This window comes from Castanea sativa, chromosome 2, assembly GCF_040712315.1.
Source record: "Castanea sativa cultivar Marrone di Chiusa Pesio chromosome 2, ASM4071231v1".
Lineage (NCBI taxonomy): Eukaryota > Viridiplantae > Streptophyta > Magnoliopsida > Fagales > Fagaceae > Castanea > Castanea sativa.
In genome coordinates, this window is record NC_134014.1 from 52,995,970 (window position 1) to 53,005,789 (window position 9,820).

Consider the following 9,820-nt stretch of genomic DNA (forward strand, 5'->3'; position numbering starts at 1 on the left):
GTGAGATTTATTATTCATTTGACAGTCGTTAATAGAATAATAAATCTCACAGCGGTTCAGTTCAATATATCTTAACTTTTAAAACATATCAACTATAAATCTTCATTTCCATGATCAAGACAAATCATCTAGTTGATATATTATAGTCTTCGCAGATGAAATGACCAATCTCATTATCAACTACGAACTAAAATTCTGAGTTTACAAATAACTTGTGATTTATGTTTTCTGTGACTAAATCACATAATACTATACATCTCACGGACTATATGATAATTTCCAAATATTCATGTTACCATTATTTTAGATAATGACAAAACAACTTTATTAATCATAATATAATATCATTCATAATGTCATACATAGCGTCATACATAGCATCATACAATAAGATTAAAAGGGCACGTATCCTAACACTACTCTCTTGCCGTAGTCGTAACATGTACTATATGTTGCTCTCTCTCTCTCTCTCATCATTTTAGACTTTCTCTCACTTTATTACTCTTATTTCACTATTTTCATATCTCACTTTATCTCCAATTAGTCCATTTTTGTCTTTTAATTTTGTTAGTACAAGGAATTGTAAGACTTCATATAGGTTTTTTTTTTGTAATACTGATATATTCAAGTTCTATTTTTATTAAATTTTGTATAATTTAAGTTTTTTTAATGACAATACTAGAAATTATTCCTAGAGCTGTCACTGGTAGCACGACCTTTATTTAGGTCTATTTATTAGGGAAAGAAAATTTTAATTATGTCAACACTATGATACAAAATATTGATATATTTTTTTCCTCTTTAAGATATATCTTATTTTCGTTTTTATCATTGTATATTCTTTTTTTTTTCTTAATGAACTTTCTGGTAGTAATATTTTTGTATCTTCTTTTTTTGTGTTGTGCTTGGTTAGGGGTGAAAATGAGAAAAGATGGAAGGAAAATGGAGTGAATCATTATTTTTTACATTAACTTGTTTTGTTAATTTTTAGTAATTGAATTTGTTTCTCTTATGTTATTCTTGTTTCTATATACAATAAGTTAACTTTGTCATTTAGTTACTTGTGTTTAAAATCTCCTAGTCAATTATTTGATGAGTAATGTTACAACCACAAACTATTTTATAAACTATTGATGTAAGGACACAATTCGAGCCCCTGACCCACAATCAGAAGGGAAAGGGCCTGAAATGCCATTTTACAGTAAATTTGTAGAGAGTGGACTTTAAATCTAGATTCTAAAGATGTTTAAAGAACAAAGAATTATGGGTTTTGGGCCCAATGACACAAATAAGGAGTTGTTTATATGAATATGAATGAAAACTCCTCCTCGGACTGTCCGAGGATAGTTTATAATACTGCTTCTCAAGATAGATTATAATTGTGAATAGTCAGGTCTACAATCTCCTCTTTCTTCTTTTCTTTTTTCAATCCCCCTTGTTACCGAAGGTCCCTTATTTCTTTTATACTCCCTCATTCTTCCCCTTCTCATCCTCCACCTCATGGTTAGACCGCTGGTTTAGATACTTGTCACATCCACCTTCCTTGAAATCTTTGGAGACAAGGGCCAAGTTTCAAATTTGATGTTCAGGTCTCATTTCTCCATTAATGCGGCCAGAATATCAGTTGCAGAGTTTTTACGGGGGCGGTGGTAGCAGCTTTATCTTAAATATTCCACCGCCCTTTCTCTTATCCTCCACGTGTACCGTGTCTTCCTTAAACCATAGGAATTTCTAGAACATAGCTTATGGATATCAAACAACCCTTCTCCTACCTCGGCTTCACCTAGCCGAGGACACAATTTTCCTCAGACATATTTATTCAGACATTATCACTTCTTTACCTAGTATTTTCTTTATGAGTTAACATTCATACACCCTCGGATCACTTGATGTCCTCAGATTGGGCCTTTAGCCCAAAAGATATTCTTGGGCTATCCTTCATAAATTCTTGGGCCCAATGACCCTACAATTGATATGACTAACTTTTTATTGATTTTTACCTAAGCTCACCATTAACATTACTTCTTAATTTACAAATAATCACTCATCACATCAGCAATTTGTAAATTTTTTTGTAAAAGATTTTGTATCTCTAACATTACTCTTAGTTGATTGTATAATTATTTATTTTTTGCTCAGGATGAAACTTATCATCACCCTTGCTTCTTTTTATATATACAATTTAAAATTATTTGATTATTTAATTATGGTCCTATGTTGGTATCAAATTAAAAGTTATGAAAGTGTAATTCATATTTAGTTTTATGAGTTTATCTTATTGCTAAATATACATGTACTTTTTTAAAATAATGAAAGACTAAGAAAAGTTTGAAATGGCATGTAACTCAATAAAAGTTAAGGTGGATTCATATTATTTAGACAGAATAAACAAAGTATGGAACATAAAAAGATTAACAAATATCATAATTTATACTTCTCTGGAATTGTATTATTTGTTTCAAAATATTTAATTATTACTTTTTTTTACCTTTTTCTTTTTATGTATTTGTAAGGACACAATTCAAATTCCCAAACTATGACTGGAGGGAGATGGGCTTGAAAGGCCTTTCTTTACAATAAATTTGTAGAGGATGGGTTTCTAATCTAGATTTCAAGGATGGTTTAGACAATAAGGGAAAGAACGGGCTTTCGGCCCAATGGGACAAATTAAAGAGTTGTTTGCAAGAGTAAGACTTAGAATTCCTCCTCGGACGAAATCCGATGATAGTTTATAATAGTATTTCCTTAAGTTTGGATACAAATATTGATTATCATATACTATTGGCTCTTTTTCTTCCTGAAAAAGCCTCTCTCTTCTTCATAGGACTTCTCCTTCATTTATACTTCTTTTTCTCCTCTTCATCGTCCTCCACCTCATGGTTGTAATGCTGGTTTTGGATACTTGTCCCATCAATCCTTCCCTAAAACTCGCTGGGGTCAGGGACCAAGTTCCAAACTTCATGCTCACGTCCCATCCTTCCATCCATGCAGTCAATATATCAATTTACATAGCTTTTAATGTATGGGCGGTGGTAGCAGCTTTACCTTAGATATTCTCCCGCCCTTTCTATTGTCCTCCACGTGTACCGTGTATTCCCGTAGCCGTAGGATTCTTTACAACATATCCCGGGGATACTAAACTTCTCGTCCAATGTCCTCGGATTAACAATCCGAGGACAAATATACTCCTCGAACATAATTGGTCATTCGTTTATCATATCTTTATTTGACATTTCTTTATGAGATCCCTTCAGATACTCCAAGATCATTTTAATGTCTTCGGTTTAGGGTTTCTAGCCCAAAAGACCTCGTTGGGCCATCCTTGGTAAATTACTGGGCCCAATGCCCCTACAATAGCCCCTCGAGATTCTTTATTTCTTCACCTCGGGAGGAAAATAGGATCTCGACTTTAAAATACTTTCTTATTCTGCGGAACCTTGGCAATATTGCTGACGGGGAAATAACTTTTGAACTACCCGTCGCATGTTCCCAATATTTCGGTATGCGAAACGCCCCCGAATTAATTACTGGCGCTTTTATGTCCCCCATGTTTCAAAGATGTGACACATATCCAACGGTTGAGAGCGGTTCCTGTGTTGAGGCGGGAATTCGCCCGCTTCATAACACCTTTTGATATATAAGTACTAATTTTCTTCGAAATTCTTCACACTACAGTAACCTCATAACGTACCTGCCATATTTTCCATCTTCCCATACTTTCTCTTTCTATCAAGTACCCTGCCCGAGGTGACCGTGCTTTCTTCTTCTTTTTTTAAAGTAAGTTCTTCAATACTCTTTTCCCTCCTTATCAGCTTTTTGTTTCTTTTGTTTCTTTTCCTTCCCATCTTTTCTTTTTCTCTGTATCTTTCATCCTCGGCGTAGTTCTTTGTTAGTTTTCTTCACACCCCCTTTTTTCAAAGATGGGTAGATTTGCGTCCCTGGTGGATTCAAACGAAAAAATAGAGCAGTTTAAGGTTAAGTACAAAATCCCCTCGGATGTATCTATTAGGTACTGTAACAAGGAAGAATATTATACAAAAAGAGAAACGGGGGAAGTTGTAATCCCGATGATTGCGTTCATCGAAGGGGGAATGAAAATCCCCATGGGAACCGTGACTAGGGATTATCTTAGGGCTTTTAGATTAGCTCCCACCCAGTGTGCCCCAAATGTCTTTAGGATCCTAGGTTCCATAGATGCCTTAAATGAGAAGATGAACCTAGGGCTCACTCACCACGACGTGAACTGGGTTTATAACCTCCATTACCTAAGCAAAAAAGACGAATATTATTTAAAATCTAGATACCCAAAAGTTAGGCTAATTCAATGTCTGCCTGAATCAAATAAGGGCCTAAAAAATGACTTCCTGATCGTATCAGGAAATTGGCACGACGGCCTCCCTTTTCCGACAAGGGAAGGGACTCCAGGTGAAGTTTCTTTTACATACTATTATCCTTTGTCTTTTTACTTATTCTTACCCTCTTTTACTTGGATAACTCTACAGATCCACACGCCGCGGATCGTCATCCTAATCTTGTTGATTTCGGACGGTTGGACAGGATCCTACAAGCTGAGGTTTTCGTGCATACTGACGGCCAACTCCGAGCGGCTCATCTGATCCTCGGCTACACTCCGATATCCAAAGCCTTTCAGGCTCCAAAGTGCGTGATCAAAGCCCACGATCCTCGCCTTCCTCGGATTAGCGTTGCCGTTGAAGGTTTCTTGCTACCGGAGGGGACTACTATTCCTCAAGGCACTTTGGTCACCCAACCAATCCAACCACCACAATTCATTCCAGTTGGGATTCCCATAGTCCCTTTCCCCACACAATCAATCCCTAGTGAAGCTGCGTCTTCCCACCCTACCGTAAAGGAAGAAGAAGAAGAAATAGTTGAGGTATCTGATTCCGAGGACGAGTTTGAGGTTTTTAATCAACCCCACTCTCCTGAAGATTCAACTCCCATCCTCGGCACCTCTACACAAATCTTGAAAGCTACTACTCAACAGACTGATAATATGGGCATTCAACGCAAGATTAAGCCCAGCCTAAAAGATGTTCTTGAGGGCGCTGATAAAGGCCTTAGAGCCCAAGAACCTCCTAAAGAGGTGCGCCCTCGGACCCAAGAAAAGGGTGCTGACAAAGGCCCTGAAACTAGGCTTCCTCCTCCTCCCCCATCCTCCCAAACTCAACGCACCAACGTAGCTGACCTTAAAAGAAAAAGGGATCAGCCGAAAGGGAAGGAAGTGGTGGAGGCAGGAAAGGGCTCTCTTTTCAAGGAGCCCAAGCTAGAAAAGGGTGGAAAGCAGGCCCGCACCGTGCAGACTAGATCGGAAAGAATAACCGAACAACAGGTGGCCGTGCGCACCCCTATATGGCTCCCTGACATGTCCATGGACGACGAGGCTATCACCGTGGATGGGTCCATCAGAAACTCCGATGAAGGGACAGCTGCATGCGTCGCAGATGCATTGGAGCAGGCGCTGTTACTCCCCGAGGACATGGGTGAGCTTAGAAAGAAAAGGGACCACAACGTTTTTATGACTTTGAAGAAGGAGCTTGCAATGGTGAGTTTTTTCCTCTAAAACCTGGGCTATTATTTTTATTATATATATATATATATTTTTTATACATATATGTCTAAGTTTTATATGTTTCGTTCGCAGGCCGTTCAATCTGCCTATAGGGCAGAAGAGATTGCCATCAGCTCCTATAAATCTCTAAGGGCCGAGGAATCCAGGCGTGAAACCGCCCAAAAGATTTCGGACCTTCACAAGAAGAAACTGCAGGAGGTCTCAACAAAGTTGGCTAAGGCAGAGAGTGATAAGGCAGGCTTAGAGGCTGATCTGAAAACAACGACTAAACAAGCCGAGGATCAGCGCCAAATGCTCCGTCAAGCCGACGATAACCTCTCAGCAGCACGAAGGCTCATTGAGGATCTCAAGAAAGATCTGAACGAGTCTAAGAGGGTCAAAGAGGAGGACATCAAGGGCAAAGAGGAAGCCCTTGAGGAAAAGAAAAAGGCTGAGAAAGCAAAAGAAGAGGCCGAGATCTCAAGGGACTAAGCTGAACAAGACGGTTATGATATAGGTGTGAAGGAGATCACCGAAACTTTCAAAGCTCAGGTTCCCGAGGTATGTAGGCATTACTGCCTCCAAGTGTGGAATGAGGCACTTTCCCAAGCTGGGGTTGATGCCTCTTCCACTCTTTGGAAAGCAGAGAGTGTCTATTATCCTCCTGCAATTCGAGCTTCTACCATTCCTGAAGCTGGCCAGGTATCATCTGAGGATAAAAGAGGCGATTTGGCTGAAGACTTAACTCTTCCTGAAGATACCCTCAAGCAAGTTGATCCAGTACAAGAAAAGGCACTAGAAGACATACAGCCTTTAAGTGACCTTCAGGAATCTTCAAAGGATGAGCTGGGCGATCAAGCTAATCCAATAACTTTGAAGGATGATCCCAAAGGCAAAGGAATTGCCGATGAGTCTCTCGTGCAGCCTCCACCTCCTCAAGACCCTAAAGGCCTTCTGAAGATTAAGCTTAAACCGTGACTGCTTCTCCGTAGTTTAAGTGTAATTTCGCAAGTACTATTTGAATCTAGTATATTTGAATCTAATATAAGTGCAAATGTTACTTTCCTTATTAGATGGCTTCTCCCCTTTTTGTTTTGTTTTAACCATATCACTCCAAAAGTACTATCTTTTTGCTCTAACTTAAATTAAAGCCATAACCTGGATCGAAATTGATACTCTAGGCAGGCTTAACATGCCAAGAACTGCATTAAGTGATGCTCATGGATTTCTTATCCGTATATCATTATGTCAGAGAGACTTTAAGTAATTAATTCTTCATTTTGGACTTCTATTGACCTAGGCATGCAAAACCTTGATACTTTAACAAAAAGAAAAGAAATGTTAATTTTCCCAAAGTAAATGATCCGAGGACCAGACAATAACTGATTTAACACTTTGGTAAAGAATATCAATTTAGATCAGGGATGTGGTCCGAGGATCCAGGCATATCAAGCTTCAGTTTGATATTTAAATGAAACAACTGAAATGTTAATTTTCCCAAAGTAGATGATCCGAGGACCAGACATAACTGAGGTTCTGTTTAACACTTGGTAAAAAACATCAATTTAGACGAGGTATGTGGTCCGAGGATCCAGGCATATCAAGCTTCAGTTTGATATTTAAATGAAACAACTGAAATGTTAATTTTCCCAAAGTAGATGATCCGAGGACCAGACATAACTGAGGTTCTGTTTAACACTTGATAAAATATCAATTTAGACGAGGTATGTGGTCCTAGGATCCAGGCATACCAAGCTTCAGTTTGATATTTAAATGAAACAACTAAAATGTTAATTTTCCCAAAGTAGATGATCCGAGGACCAGACATAACTGAGGTTCTGTTTAATACTTGGTAAAAAATATCAATTTAGACGAGGTATGTGGTCCTAGGATCCAGGCATACCAAGCTTCAGTTTGATATTTAAATGAAACAACTGAAATGTTAATTTTCCCAAAGTAGATGATCCGAGGACCAGACATAACTTAGGTTCTGTTTAACACTTGGTAAAAAATATCAATTTAGACGAGGTATGTGGTCCTAGGATCCAGGCATACCAAGCTTCAGTTTGATATTTAAATGAAACAACTAAAATGTTAATTTTCCCAAAGTAGATGATCCGAGGACCAGACGTAACTTAGGTTCTGTTTAACACTTGGTAAAAAATATCAATTTAGACGAGGTATGTGATCCGAGGATCCAGGCATACCAAGCTTCAGTTTGATATTTAAATGAAACAACTGAAATGTTAATTTTTCCAAAGTAGATGATCCGAGGACCAGACATAACTTAGGTTCTGTTTAACACTTGGTAAAAAATATCAATTTAGACGAGGTATGTGGTCCGAGGATCCAGGCATACCAAGCTTCAGTTTGATATTTAAATGAACGAAGACAATGAATACAATGTAGTTTTAACAAAAAATGGCCGAAGTGCCTTTTATTTAATAATAATATCTTCGTAGATTATTTACATTCCAGGGACGTTGTACAACACGTTCGTCCAAATCTTCAAGATTGTAAGCCCCTATTCCTGCGACCAAAGTAATACGATACGGTCCTTCCCAGTTGGGCCCCAATTTTCCCCAAGCTGGGTTCATTGTTGTGCCCAAAAATTTCCTTAATACCAAGTCGCCAGGTCCAAGAGGTCGAAGCTTTACATGAGAATCATACCCCTTTTTTAGCTTATGTTGATAATAAGCTAGTTGAACCATGGCGTTCTCCCGTCGTTCCTCAATTAAGTCCAAATTTCTCCTCAATAGATCATCATTGCTATCTGGAACGAAAGAGCTTTTCTTCAGGGTTGGGAACCCAGTCTTTAAGGGTGTTACTGCCTCGGCTCCATAAGTCATGGAGAACGGTGTTTCACCTGTGGATCTTCATGGCGTAGTTCGATACGTCCATAAGACATGTGGCAGTTCTTCTACCCACCTCCCCTTAGCGTCCCCCAACCTCTTTTTGAGTCCACTCACTATTACCTTGTTGACAGCCTCGGCTTTCCCATTTCCTTGCGGATAAGCCGGAGTGGAATATCTATTCGTGATGCCCAGATCACAGCAGTATTTCCGAAAGACTTTGCTATCAAATTGTAAGCCATTATCTGAAATGAGAATATGAGGGATGCCGAACCTGGTAACGATATTTTTCCATACAAACTTTTTTGCTTCCATGTCTCTGATATTTGATAATGGTTCGGCTTCAACCCATTTGGTGAAGTAATCCGTTCCGACGAGGAGCCATCGCCTGTTTCCTGTTGCTTTGGGGAAGGGTCCAACAATGTCTAAGCCCTATTGAGCAAAAGGCCATGGGCTAGATAGAGGATTAAGGACTCCTCCTGGTTGATGTATATTTGGAGTGAATCTTTGACATTGGTCGCACTTCTTTGCATAATCCTGCGCCTCCCTCTGCATATTTGGCCACCAATAGCCCTGACTAAGGGCTCTGTGAGCTAAAGACCTTCCCCCTGTGTGACTTCCGCAAATCCTTTCGTGTAACTCTTCCAAAAGTAGCTCCGTTGCCTCGGGGTGCATACATAACAAATATGGTCCCGAAAAGGAACGTTTGTACAATTTCTGGTCCTCGGATAACCAGAAATGAGTGGCCTTTCTGCGAACTTTGTCTGCTTCGGCCTTTTCTCCAGGCAGGATGTCATTTCTGAGAAATGTTATTATCTGATCCATCCAACTAGGCCCTGTCCTAATTTGAAGAGTTTGAGTGGAGTTACCAACCGTCCCTACGGGTTTCAACAGATCTTCAACAAGGATAACTCGTGGTAGACCTTGTGCCGAGGACGTTGCGAGTGTGGCTAATGAGTTGGCATGGGTATTGCCACATCTGGATACATGTAATAGTAAAAAAGACGTAAATTTAGATTGCATACACCTAACCTTGGTTAAGTATGCTTGCATTCTGGAATCTCTTGCTTCTAGCTTCCCTTCTACTTGGCCTACCACCAATAGTGAATCTGAGAACATTTGCACCGTCTTCCCTTCCATTTGATGAACCATGTTCATCCCTGCGAGGACGGCCTCATACTCTGCTTCGTTGTTGGTGGTCGAGAATCCCAATCTCAAAGATTTCTCAAAAATAATTCCCTCCGGGGACATCAAAACTAGCCCTATACCAGATCCCTTTTGATTTGCTGCTCCGTCCACATGCACTTTCCATAATGGAGGCTCTTTGCATGAAATCATGCCTACTGATTTTTTACCCATGCCTGATTCTTCATTATAGTCTTCCAACGAAGGCTCAGCA